This window comes from Odocoileus virginianus, chromosome 6, assembly GCF_023699985.2.
Source record: "Odocoileus virginianus isolate 20LAN1187 ecotype Illinois chromosome 6, Ovbor_1.2, whole genome shotgun sequence".
Lineage (NCBI taxonomy): Eukaryota > Metazoa > Chordata > Mammalia > Artiodactyla > Cervidae > Odocoileus > Odocoileus virginianus.
Window position 1 is genome coordinate 56,409,453 of NC_069679.1, and position 14,765 is coordinate 56,424,217.

Sequence of the window (14,765 nt, forward strand, 5' to 3'; positions counted from 1 at the left end):
TTATAGACACAATGGTGAATATAGAATGACATTTGTCATAATCTCCAATTACCCCTGCTGTTTGTAATCTTATTTATTGTTTGTCTTCTTCACTGAACCCTTGTTAATTTTTGCCCTGTATCCCCAAGACTGGGTCTGGTGCCCTGCACAGTGACTGAGTGTTGAATGAGCAAAATGAGTAAGAACACCCATATCCTAGTATTTCTTTTCTGCCAACTTTCTCCTTTCCCAGTGTTCACGAGAGAATAGTGAAATAGAGGATGCAGTTTGGAAGGGGATTAAAAAGAGACTAAAAGATGGGTGTTAGGTTAATAAATCCTGGTTTCTGGGGAAATGTTTTAGAGGTGTTCTCTACATTGGGTTAATAGTGGAATAGTTTGATAAAAGGCAGAAGTCCATCCTGTCCCTCCCTTCTCTTCCCACTCCTACCCCCGCTCCGACAACTGCTCAGTTTTCTGTCTTTGAGAAAAGAATAACTTCCATGGTTTAGAGCTTCAGCATACATTAGTTGAGGGCATTACCAGACAGTAGCAATTCGCATTTTTGCTGTTTAGGAGTAGTAGCATAATGTAGACTGTCATTTATTGAACCATATTTTATGAATATTTCTCCTATGCTGTGCATTTGGGCTACAGAGAGGAAAAGATGTGGACTCTGCTATTAACGTATGTATATTTTAGTGCACTGTTTCTAACTTCAGTAATACATAGTTCTGTTTCAAAGGGGAAAACATATCTTGCATTCTCAGTGTTGACTTACATTACTTTTGTAATGATGTTTCTTAGGTATGTACAACCACGTTACTAGGAATGAACACATTATGCTTATATCTCTTTTACCACTAGAAACCAAAGCCAATTTGCAAGTCATGTAAATCCAAATTAACTGAAATTAATGTGACAGATGATGTTGTTTTGCTAAATCAAAAGCAAAAATGTTTAAACATTTTTGATACAAAATTTTGCATTGCCTCATAAGGGTAAAATTTTAATGCTTCTATTTCTCACCATCACTTCCCTTTGGGGACTGAAGTCTTTATTCTTGTTTAGTGCAGTGTAATTTCACTGGGCCTTCTCTTGACCCAGATGCTTCATCTGCATAGTAGGTCTGCCTCCATTTGGTTTCTTGTTAGAGATAGATGATGAAAATGGGAATAGTTTGCATCATCTCGATTCTAAATGCAGAACAAACTGGGCCGCTGGAAAAGAAGACAGAAAATGTGCTTCTTGATATTTTATGGAGCACCCAAAAGTACGTCCATGAATCCCTCCTGGAGAAACATTTGTTCAGGATAGAGAGAGATATGCAAACATAGTTCCCACATGAACCCAGTGCTGTGCTGGAGTTATATGTAAGGTGCTTTGGGATGGTAGGCAAAAATGTTAGTGTTTGCAGGGGAAGCTTGAAGGATGAGAAGGAGGAGTTGGAGAACGAACAGCATGTAGAAGGTTGCCGGGCCTTGTAACACGGGGAGTTCAGTAGTGTTGCTGGAGTATACATACTACAAAGGAGAACTTTTGAAGTTGCTGGTAACATTCTGACAGAGTCTCATTGTGAAATTCTGGTGTTTACATGCTGGCAGATAAATTTTGCCTGTGTTGTAACATTCATCTTAGAGTCTTCATATTTTTTTTTTTCCTGTTGACGAGCAGTCTGTTTTTCTTTTTTACAGCTTTATTGATATATACTTTATATATATGTATATACACACACCATATACTTTATATATACCATTCCATTTACCTGTTTCAGCATGTATTTCCATGGTTCAGTAATTTATATATTCATTTATGCATTCATCACCCCAGGGCAGTTTTAGAACACTTTCATTAGCCTGCAGTGTTCCCTCATGCCAATCTAGTGAATTCTTGTTCTCACCCTTAGCTCTAAACAACCACTGATCTGCTTTCTGTCCCTATAATTTTGCCTTTTCTAGTGATTTCATTGGATCATGCCGTATGTAGTCTTTTGTGTCTGGGTTACTTCATTCAGCATAATATTTTTGATGTTCATCCATGTTGTATCATGTATCAGTACATCATTCCTTTTGGTGACCACATGATATCCCATCATGTGGATGTACCACATCACGTTTGCTCATTCACTAGTTGATGGACAGACCCCGTGGACCGTTTCCAGTTCTTGGCCATTGTGAACAATGCTGTTGTAGTCATTTGCTGCTGGCAAGTCTTTGTATGGACATATGTTTTAGTTTTTTGGGGGGTTGTCGAATTACTGGGTCTCATGATAAGTGTCTGTTTAACTTCTTAAGAAACTGCCAAACTTTTCTGAAGACAGCGTACCATCTCACTGAGTGCATAGTCTTGTCGGCAACACGTCATTTTGTACCTGGGGCAGAGGGAAGAAGAGATCACAACAGTCACTGTCTTGCACTGGGTTACTTCAGTGACTCCCACTTGATGTGCTGGATTCCTCCACCAGCATCAGATTGCCCAGGATGGCATGCTGGTGGTGTTGCTTTCTTTTTTTCTTTTATTGGAGTACAGTTGCTTTGCAGTGTTGTATTAGCTTCTGCTCTACAACAAAGTGGATCAGCTGTGTGTGTGCATATATCGTCTCCCTCTCCCAGCCCACCCTCCTAGGTCATCATAGAGCCCGAGCCGAGCTCCGCGTGCTGCGCGCCAGCCTCCCCACTAGTGTCTCTTTTACACATGGTGTTGTATATATGTCCGTGCTACTCTCCCAGTTCATCCCTCCCACTCCTGCCCTGCCGTGTCCACTTTCTGTTTGATGTTAATTACTTTTTCTCTTTATGAACCCTGGCTTTATGTGAACTATTTGTCAGACACTGGAATCCGCAAAAATACCCCAATAGTAATTTCCAGCTGGATTAAAACAGTACCCTCATAGCTGTCTTATCCTTTAATAAACTACTCTGGCCCAGCTTTTAGGAAGTAAGGGAAAAGCCAGGAATGCTGTAGGAGGATGAGCAAGTATTTTTAAGTGTGTGGTTTGGGTGTGTGTTGAGAAGGAACGCTGGAGTATCCTTAATGTCATTACCCATGTGGTATGTTGACCACAGCGTCATTACTCTGGCATTGTCTCTGAATCAGATTTGGTACACGACTGAATTTTCTGTTTGTAACTAGCCCAGGGACAGACTGGTTGAGGTTTAAAGTGTTAAGAGCATCAGGTGGGAAGTACAGATGATGTCATACCTTTTGGTCATGATGTGAAGCCCAGCATCCAGATCACTGTCTCTTCAATCTGCCTCCTTTCCTGACGTCCCTGTGTAATTGGCACTGCGAGCTATGCAGACCTTACCTGGAAATCAGCCTAGATCCTTCTTTCGCGTCTCACATCACGGTGTTTTAAAACATTTTCTTCCTTACATCCCACCTGCCTCCTCTTTCCTGTCCCCACCATGTCTGTTGCCTCCTGATTCTTTTTCATCTTCTCCCCCATTGCAGTTCACCCTTCACTGATCTACTGGAGAGGTCTGTTACCAATGGAAAGCAATTTGTGTGACCCTGTTAGGATTTGTGTAAAAATGTGTGTGCACGTGTGTGATTGACTACAGGATAAAGTGTAAACTCTGCGTGGGGTAGAGACCTTGACACGGGCAGCCTGCCCTCCTAGGCTGCCTCTAGTCCGAGTGCACCGCCTGCAGCCTCTTACCCCTCTCCTGGGGCTTCCAACCTCTGCAAGTCCTGCTCTGGTGTCTGGGAGACCCTGTCCTTCCCCACCCGTGTCCATTCTTAACACATAACTTCAGCCTTCTGCGAGTTAGCATAGGTGCCCAGGCTGCCTGAAACCTTCCCAGGTGCCGTTCCCTACTCTGCCCTCTGGTTCTCTTGCCTTGCAGGGCTTTTCGCAGACCTCTCTGTTTGATCTTGTCCCAGAGGCCTATCACCCGTGCTGCTCTGTCCCTCTCTGGGCTGTAGATCCCCTGGTGGGAATGCTGTTCTTACACGTGTGTGACCTTGGTGTCTAGTGCAATGCGTGTTACCAAGTGTGCACTCAGGAAGGATTTGCAGGTGAGAGAGCCGAGGGGTCTGGGCTAAAGGTGGTGGGAGCATCAACTGCTTGGACACTGCATCTTCACGCAGCTTTAGATCCAAACCCACCCGCTGTTGAAAGGACTTCATGAGAAGTGCCTCCTCTTTATACTGTTTCAGTAATGAACACCCTCCTGCTCAGAAACTTGTCTTTTACCCAGATCCTTTATACTAGGGCTTAAGGCTTCTTTCCTAGCCTTAGTATATCCGGATCCTTCTGTGAAAGTAAGCAAAACATATAAGCCAGAATTGTAATAATTCATAGCAATGAAACAAGAGTTGGGAAGTTAGATGCCAAGATGTGTGAACTTATTAGATAGGCTTTAAATCATATATATCCCCGAGTATTGAAAAGTGAGGGCTTTGTATACAATGCACTTTTTCCTGTTTAACTTTCTCTTTATGCACAGTTCTGCTTTATTTTGGTTATATATTCTGGATGCAGCAGTTCATTCTTTATCCCTTTTTATTTCTACAACTTGCCCAGTATAATGCCACATGGAATTATGCTTTATAAGATAGCGCCTGCCTGCAGGAGCATGAGCGTCTATGAGGACAGTGCTGTGAGAAAGGAAATGGAAAGAGAATCTGTCCCATCACCAAGTATTTGGTTTCAATGGTTCCAGTTGCCTTGGAGGTGGGAGCCCACCTTTTTACATTTTTAAAAAACTCTATCACAGTTGTGAAGGCTCTTTTTAAGTCATTCTACTAAATTAATTTTTTACCTGATCTTAAGGAGTTGTATTCTTAGTTCATTTCCAGATTTTATCACTTCTCATACCTTTGCAGCATGTGTGGGTAAGGTGTTCAGATCTCTATTTAAGATATTGGATGCTTTATTATTTTTGTTCTTGGTTTAAGACTAGGTATCTTTTGGTGGGGGGGGGGGGGGGTAGGCATTGCTTCCCAAGTGGCACCAGTGGTAAAGAATCTGCCTGCCAGTGCAGGAGGTGCAAGAGACACGGATTCAATCCTTGGGTTGGGAAGATCCCCGGAAGGAGGGAATGGCAACCCACTCCAGTATTCTTGCCTGGAGAATCTCATGGACAGAGGAACCTGGTAGACTACAGTCCATGGGGTTGCAAAGAGTTGGACGCAACTGAACACACACACACACACACACACACACACCTTTCAGAGGATAATGGAGATATTTTGTGTTCTACGTTTATTATTTTTAAGGGAGATTTAATGTCCTTTATGTTCAGAGCATACATTTTTTTCCTGCCTTCTTCCTTTTTTGGTGATGGATTGGGGAGAGACTTAACAGCTCCTGCTTTCCTGTAACTTTCTGTGCTGGCCCCAGTGACATTGTGGACAAGATTGATGGCTTTTCTAGAAATCATGGCATAGACATTACCAATATTGTTGAGAAGAAATTTTAATAACTTAGACCTCTGTAGTTATGCTTGTTACTTTACTTCTCAAGGCAGGTGTAAGAATAAATAAGGTAAAATGCTTTGATCTCCTCAAAAGCAAAACAGTTTGAGAAGGAATTATAATGGGGATTATGTCCCTGGCAAAAAAAGCACTGTGTAACTGTCAAGTGTATATGGTGGTTAACATTAAGATTCAGTGTTGACTGCCAAAATGCCAACTTGAGGGAAACCATTTCTCCACAGGTAGCCAAAGTAAAGAAACTCATTTGAACAAAGTTTAAGAACCAAGATGTATTTTAATAAATGCTGTGCCTGTTGATTGATCCAATATAACCTTGTCATTGATTCCATTATCTATTTTTCTTATGTTTAGTTTTTTTTTTTCTTTTACCATTTTGGTAAACACTTTGAGTAGTCACAAAATAATTTTTTCAGGTTAGCCTGTAGATCTGACATAGTACTTAGTGGCACAATATTTATTTATTAATGAATTTTGGGAGTAGATACTTTACATAAATAAGTGTTTAAATATGTTTACCTGTGTTGTGAACTGTTTATAATACTTGGAAAATACCTTAGAATCTTTTTATTTCTACAATTATAAATATTTGAAAGCCTAGCTGGTTTAAAAGGGACAGGTTTAGTTGTGTTGCTTAAGAAGACCTGACATGGAGAACTCGATAAAGAAACCAAATGTAGTATAATGTAGAAAAGACCTGTATGGCCCCAGCACAAGCTGGCTGCCCCATGGCTGTGTCCCAGTAGTGGACGGCTGGGTGGCAGTCTGTCTTAGACACAGAAGAGTTGGCTGTTGGAGGTAGTGGGAAGGCTAGACCAAGGATTCTTCAACCCTCATTTCAGTTCAGTCACTCAGTTGTATCTGACTCTTTGTGACCCCATGGACTGCAGCATGCCAGGCTTCCCTGTCCATCACCAACTCCTGAACTTACTCAAACTCATCTTCTGTCACCCCCTTCTCCTCCCACCTTCAATCTTTCCCAGCATCAGGGTCTTTTCCAATGAATCAGTTCTTCACATCAGGTGGCCAGTGTATTGGAGTTTCAGCTTCAGCATCACTCCTTCTAATGAATATTCACGACTGATTTCCTTTAGGATGGACTGGTTTGATCTCCTTGCAGTCCAAGGGACTCTCAAAAGAGTCTTCTCCAACACCACAGTTCAAAAACATCAATTCTTCAACCCTAGATCCTGAGAAATCGGATAGAACTTTACAGATAAGACTGAAGTCTTAGGGAGATTAAATGATTTTGCCTTTTGGATGTTAAGAACTTAACAAGACCTTCAAGCACCTGGTCATGTTTACAGCCAGAGTTTAGGGGGAAAAAGGTGAAAATGAGATTGAGAATAAATTGAGTGTGTGTTGCTGACCAGTGTCTGGCAGTGATATCTGCCCGCATCCACCCATGGTACCCTGTGTTACTCTGAAGCATTGATTGTTGTTCACTCTAGGAGCAATTTTAGGGGTTTAATGTCACATAGCTGTTGCATATAGAGTCCCTTCTGCTTTTCCCTACCCTCTGCCCCCTTTTCCCATCCACCTGGTGAATTTTTTTAATCATTCTTCTTGTTTTTACTTATTTTTCTGAGTTAAATTTTTTAAAATTAATTTTTATTGGAGTTTAGTTGCTTTACAATGTTGTGTTAGAGAAGAGAGCTGTGGATTGATGCACGAATGGGAAGTAAAAATTCATCCGATTAATCGGCTGTAAGTATGCATAGTATGTATAATATTACAGCATATTATGTTTCTCCCCGTGACCTCTCTCTCGACCCCTGTGTCTCTTTAGCCCATACTTGATTGACCCAGGCTTCCCTGGTAGCTCAGCTGGTAAAGAATCCACCTGCAATGCAGGAGACTGTGGTTCAATTCCTGGATCAGAAAGGCTACCCATTCCAGTATTCTTGGACATTCCTGACGGCTCAGATTGTAAAGCATCCACTCGCAGTGCGGGAGACGTGGGTTCAATCCCTGGATTGGGAAAATCCCCTGGAGAAGGGAACGGCTACCCACTGCCCTAACCCTAACTCCTAACCCTGCGGTGTTTCGGTCTGGAGAATTCCATGGACAGAGGGCCTGGCAGGCTCCAGTCCATGTGGTTGAAAAGAGTCAAACGACTAAGTGACTTTCACTCACTTCACTGACTGGCCCGGGTGCTGCATTCCTGGTGGTCCCTTTGGACTTTAACCAGATCCACTTTAGAACAACTGTGTTTAGTGGTGTATGTTTCTCAGGGGACTGAACTTGCTAACCATGAACTTGATAATGCCTCAATCATTGGAACATACCTGTTCTGCTGGGACTTAATCAGAGTGTTTGGGCTTTCACTCCAGCTCTTTCAGTTGTCAACTGGTTGCTTCATGGTGCCTCAATTATCATCTATTGGGTGAGGATATTAATAGCACCCCCCTCCACCCACTGCCATATAGGTTTGTTAAAAAAATAAAGGAGTTAATATATGTGTTTAGAATAGTGTCAAGTAAGCATTTAATAAGTTGTAGTTGTTATCTGGACCAAAACTGAGAACCAGGTTATTAAGAAATGCATTACTAAGTTTTTTTTTTTTAAGAAAACAAAGCATGTTCTGAGCTAAAGCAAAAATGAGGTTAAGTTTCTTTTAATAAAGATACTACCCAATACACCTAAATAATAGAGCCGAATTGTAGTAGACGTTCCCACTCTCATGAAAAAGCCCAGCACGGAGCAGTCCATTGTTGCTACAGTCCACAGGGTCCTTCGAAAACCCATCTCCATTCATGTTATTACTCTCAGGGAGCTGGTCCTGTCTCCCATTTGTATTCCAGACCTCAGGGAAGAGGAAAGTCAGGAAAAGTGCTCTTAGCCTTAATGAGAGGAGCCAGAAGTTGCCTGTATCATTTATGGTCCTATTCTTGTGTCCCAGTCAGTCACATGACCACACTTACCTACAGGGGAAACTGAGGTTTCCCTCAGAGGGACTGGTTAGAGTCCCAGCTCTGCCACTGAATGGCTGTGAGACTTTGGGGAAGATGCTTCACCTCTCTGTGCCTATTTTTTTCTTTTAAAAAAAATGGAGGTAAGTGAAGCACCTGAGAAGTGAAATTTAGCCATTCAGTCATGCCGACTCTTTGCGACCCCATGGACTGTAGCCTGCCAGGCTCCTCTGTTCCCGGAATTCATCAGGCAAGAATACTGGAGTGGATTGCCATTTCCTTCTACAAAGTGAAGCACCATCCGTGCTTCAATTAACTCAAAGCATGGAGTTACCGTGAGGATTCCATCAAGTTAATTAATACGTAGGAATCATTCAGGGCAGTGCCTGGCACAAAGGAAGCATTATATATGTGTCAGTGACTATGATAATTTTACCAAAAGATAAAAGGAATATGATTATTGGGGAACAGTGAACAGTCTCTTCCATGAGAGGACAACCAGAGACTGGGCTCCCAGCCTGCCTCATTAGCTGAGGTTTCTGGGTGGCTGCAACTTTGTTATAATCACTGCGGGTCCGAGGAACTTTTACACTCCTATCTTGCGCAGGTCTTCTTTAGGCCTCCCTTGGGTCAGAACGAGAAAGGTTTATGAGCTGTGTTTACGGCTTTGACCTCTTAGTTTCTCATTTCTAGCTCTTCCTTCACTGTGGCTTGTCATTAATATAACAAAGATGCAAATTAAAGGAAACATTCTATTTACAACTATATTAGTTTATAACATTCATTCTTCATTATAGTAGTTACAGTAGTAAAAAGATGACTGTAAAGTGAAGTTCATTTCCAGTTAGTGTTAATCAGAAAATGTGTATAAACGGGAAATGGAATTGCAATATGCAATCCAGTTATTTGTGACTTCTGCTTTTTTCCCCAAAACATTATCCCCTGTGTTTGTGGTAACAATGGGCTGCATGGTGTAAGTGCATACTTCCCTTCGCAGTTCCCAAACTTGACTGCTTGGTCCAGGAAGTGGTTGGCTCTGCATGTGCCATGAGAGTGGGATGTTAGACCAAGGCAGTGGGAAATAGTGTCTGCCATGTCTTCCACTTGGCAATTCATGGGGCATATTAGCATATTATGGATGTGAGCAGATAAACCTGCTTAATTTTCTTTAATTTGCTTGACAGACTTCAAAATGAATTTTTTGGTTTATCGACTTGAGTAGTGATGCTGTAACTATTTCTGGTGAACAGGAGTCTATATGTACTGGCTTGGACAGTATGAAAAATCCCAGTCTGCCTCCAAGTTTAATGCAGATCAGGCTGCTAATTGTATGAGTTGCCTGCAGTTCCTGATCTTAACTGCATTCGAGTCAAGGTGTGAACATAAGACCTAATATCTTATTCATCTGGAGGGAAACCACCAGAAAGACATGGAAGTTTGACATCGCCTGATTAGTGGTGCTGAGAATTCTCTTCTTTTAGGAATTGATCTCTTCTTTTAGGTAACAGGAGTTCCAGACCTAAAAATTTCAGAAGTCTCTGTCTTTAGACTCTAGAAACCATTTTCCTACTCTAATGATAAATTATAGGGGTTAGAAGTTTGACTAGGATTGTACATAAAATAAATAAGTATATCTGTGTCAAGAATGTCTATAGTAGAAATGGAAAACTTGCGAAGCGTTACATGTTCTAAAAGTTCAAGAATGATAGGTGTGATAGAGGTTTTTGTAGAGTAACAGCTTTCACAGCTGTGAAAAACCAAGTTCTCCTTGTGTACCTGAGAAAATCTGCATGAATGGTCTTTTCAATGTGGCCATTTAACAATTTAGATACATTGTGGCCTTCTTTTGAGTATACATTTAAATCTTCTGGTCCTCAGGGTTGATTTTATTTCTAGGTCTTGTTTCAGATCTAAATTGATTAATATTGTTCTCTTAGAAGTCCATTTTTATTTAATGAAATGAAATATATACTTTTTAAAACATTTAATTCATTTGAAAAATACACTCAACATAGATTTTTTAAAAAGATACTGAAAATATAAGAACTAAATCATATGATAGTTTCTAACAATAATCACAATATTTTAGTGTGTTTACTTCAGTCTTCCCTATTAAGTATTTTGAACATGTTAGAGATGATACCATATGCACATATTATATTCTCTGGTTTTTAAAATCCTTTTTCATTGCTATTAAGAATTTGCAGTAAATATAATTTCATCATATAGAATTGTAATTATCAACCTAATCCATTATTATTGAACGTTTAGGTAATTTACAGTCTTTTGCCATTATAAATAATGACATAGTTAACATTTTTGTGCATAAAACTCTACTTGTATTTCAAAACTATGTTGTGAGGATAGATTTTTTCAAATTAGAATTACTAGGTCAAAGAATATAAGTATATTTATTAAGGCTGTTGATACATGTTACTAATTATTTTACAGTGAGACTGTGCCAGTTCAGAGTCTTACCAGTGATATACTTGGGTTCTGTGCCATTTCAATAGTTTGATAATTTTATTGGCAAATAATGATCTTGCTTTAATTTCATTTTCTGATTACTGATGAGATTGAACATTAAAAAGAAATGTCTATTACCATTGTTTCTTCTATGTGAATTTTCTATTCATGTTCTTCACTTATTTTTCTATAGTATATCTGTGAGGATATCTGTTTTTCCTTTTACTTGTAGCAGGATTTACCTATTCATGTTATTAAGCTTTTTCATATTATTACCAGTGGTTTTTCTAGTTTTGTTGGACATATAATTTTAGAGTTCTGATATGCAGAAGTTTCACATTTTTACATATTTAAATGTATCAATGTTTATATTTGTAGGTTTTTTTTAACTGCATTTATGTTTAGAACATTATTATTGACTCAAGGGTATGCTAAGTAGGGCTTTTGAGTTGCCGCTAGTGGTAAAGAATCCACCTACCAGTGCAGAAGACACAAGAGATGCCAGTTTGATCCCTGGGTCAGGAAGATCCCCTGGAGTAGGAAATGGCGCCCCTCTCCAGTATTCTTGCCTGGAGAATTCCATGGGCAGAGGAGCCTGTGGGCTACAGTCCATGGGGCCCCTAAGAGTTGGGCATGACAGAGCACTTATACGATAAATAGTCAACTTTGGAATTTTTGTGTAGAATGTAACATGCAGCTCTAAGAAATTTTTTCTTTCAAAGTAGATGGTTGGTTTCTGTACACGACTGAATAATCCAATTTCTTTTGCGTTGGCTAGTGGCCCTTACATCATCTTAACATGAAATTTATATAGCCAAGGTGTTTCTTCTCCATTGGTGTGTGGTTTTTGTTCTTAAGTAATATATTGTTTTAATTCTTACAGCAGTAATACTAGTTTTATATCTTCTTTTCCTTCAGTTAATACCCCTTATTTCTAATTCAGTGCTTTTGGTTAGACTAGGATTTATTTTAGAATAGTGTTTAATAAAAATGGTAATGGTAAGCATCCTTGTTTTGTTCCTGATTTTTAATATAAATGCTTTTTATTTTACTCTTTTACCTTTAAATAATGAGAAGAAAATATTGTTTTATTCTCAGCTCTTAAAGACATTAATCTGAAACAGATGAACTTCTATCAAATGCATTTTCAGTGTCTGTATGAAGTATGCATTTTTTAAAAATCCCATTTAATATAATCAGTCTTAGAAAATTACACATTTGGAATTATTTCTAATTATCTCTAATTTTAGACTTTTTCCTTCATAGTGAAAAAGAATTCTTTATGTAAAACTTTCATTTGGTATACAGTTTATATTTTTGCTTTTCCCAAAGTTTTTAGATACTGAAGAAACTATTAATTGCTTTTGCAATTCATTTACTTTTTGCTGTATAATGCTGTGTAACAAATCATACCCAAAGTCAGTGACTTGAAAAAACACTCATTCGTCCTCATGAGTGTGGGTTGGTTGAGATGGCTCTGCTCCAAGGTGTAATGGAGTGGCTCTGCTTATGCTATGTTTATGTGGTTTGGATCTCCTCCAAATGTCACTTGTCCTCCTTGCCAGGCTGGCTGGGACATACTCCTCCTATGGCCATGACAGAGGTGACAGAGAATAATCCTAACTGCCAAGCACAACTCAGACCCCTTCTTGCATCATACGTTAACATCCCATTGGCTAAAGCAACTCACTTGGTCCAACCCAAAATCCAGGGCAAGGAGGCTAACTGGAAGTATAAAGTCATGTCAAAAGGCATGTTTCCAGGGAGGAGTGAAGAACTGGGACCAGTATTTCAGTCTACCACATACAGTTTATGCATCTGTCTTAGTTGAGGTGATTAGATTAAAATAAATATTGGCAGTGATAAAAAATGAATGTGTGGGATTTAATTTGGTTTTCAAGATTATTAATTGGTGACCTGTGTGAAATGTAAGCTGGTAATAATTCTAGAGATTTCCATATTAAATGAAGTAAATCAGACAGATAAGTATCATATGATATCACTTAAAAGAATATCTGTATGTATATTTATATGTACAACTGAATCACTTTGCTGTACACTTCAAACTAACATAATATTATAAATCAACTATACTTCAAGTTTTAAAAATGGTTAAAAAGAACACATGATTACTAATGGCAGAGCTGTGACTCAGACTGCCCTCTCTCCTAAAAAAGATGGTGCTAATTCAAGAATAAGATAAAGTGGTAAGTCTTTACCTGGTCTTGAATTGTACAAATATTTTACTATATTAAATTCATTTCTTGTTATACTTTAGTTTTTTCCCTTTGTGTGATATTTTCTCTTTTTGTTGTTGCTTTAGTCACTAAATTGTGTCCGACTCTGGCAACCCCATGTCCTGTGTAGCCCAGTAGGTTCCTCTGTCCATGGGATTTCCCAGGACATACTGAAGTGGGTTGCCATTTCGTTCTCCAGGGGATCATCCCAGCCCAGGGATCAAACCTCTGCATCGCCTGCATTGCAGGCGGGTTCTTTACCACTGAGCCACGTGGCTCATTTTCTCTTCTAGGGATCAAAAATTACTGCAGGGTAATATTTTAACAATAATTTTCACCCCTAGGGTAAAAAAAAAAAAAAATAGGTTCTTTGATATAAAGCACTAATATTAATGTCTTTAATCAGAGCTATTTTGGACCGTTAAAGCCAATGGCAGAAAAAGATGTCATCATCAGTGTTTTAAAAATAATATAAATAGCCTTCTCTATGCCTCATGCTTTGTGTGTACCTTCCGATATTCAGTGAAAAAAAAAACTATTTTGTTGGCTCTCCAGTGATGCTCAAAAATCAAAGATTCAGTGCAGTAAAAAAACAAAAACAAAACCTTTATCTGGTGTTTTTTTAGTGGCAGTACCAGTTTAAAGTGAAAAAGGGAGGAGAAAGACTTCAGATAATATGCACATGGCTAAGTATTAGATAACAAATATTTTTCTTTTTGCGAATAGTTCTGTGGACTGGATTTGCTTTGCATGCTCTTTTCTTTCCTGTGACCTGGTTGAGAGAAGAAGCAGGTGGGGGCGTGCAACCTTCTTTAGTCGCAGGAGTTGAATGAGTGTGGACAGAACAGAGAGAACAGGGGTCAGTGGAGGGTGTGGTGCTGATGAGGCTGGAGTTAGGGCCTCTCTGGACAGCTTTACCCTCATCTCCCACCCCTAAAGGGCTCCCGAATACAAGCTGTAGGATGTTAGGCCTTCTTCCTACTTTATGGGGGAGGGAAAGTGAGGTTCTGAGATGTTCAGGGACTTGTGTGAAGGTGGGACTCCTTGCAGGGCCAGAGTGGGGCCTCCGTCTTGCCTTCCTGCTATACCTTCTGCTGCAGAGAGGCTGAGTGAGGGTGTGTGGGTGTATACATCCCGGAAGAAGGGCTGAAAATCTACTGTGTGTGGGAGCAGTTCTGTGTTCCCGATAACACAATGTTTTAATGTTTCGCCTTGGGGGATACTGTGGTACGGGGAAGCTGGAAAACCTCAAGATAAAAAGCAACATGCAAGTGTGTGAACGGCTACACCTCAACTGCCATAGACTTGAGGGGTCTTTGGCTAGCCACAGCCTCACCCTTCTGAGACAGGATCCTGGTATTTGAGCTGGAGGAAATGCCTTCTCCATATTGAATGGAAATGTTTGAGAGAGGTTTGGGAATCTCTTTTTAATATTGAAATTGTAACTCTGTGCTGCTATCTTTGTAGCTGAGAAAACAGTTTCATCTTAGGTAAGTTCACAGCATGAGCTCAGAAAAGAATTGGAGCTAGAAATCGTCTCTTGATCCCTTAAACAACTATCATTATTTCCATACCAGCATGGTGACTGTTTCATTGAGACTTTCCTTAGTTTTAAAGTACCATGTAGAGGTGAAGGTGGGGTACAGAAAGACACAGGAACTCCTCAAAGAGCATCCAATCCAAACATGTGCGTGCGTAGTCTCTTTAGTCATGTCTGACTCTTTGTGACCCCG

At 39.9% G+C, this 14,765-nt stretch overlaps 1 protein-coding gene across 1 annotated transcript in view; it reads left to right on the forward strand.

Moving 5' to 3' along the window:
• PELI2 (pellino E3 ubiquitin protein ligase family member 2) overlaps positions 1–14,765 on the forward strand; it is a 186,247-nt gene that overhangs the window by 28,793 nt on the left and 142,689 nt on the right. The window lies entirely within an intron of this gene.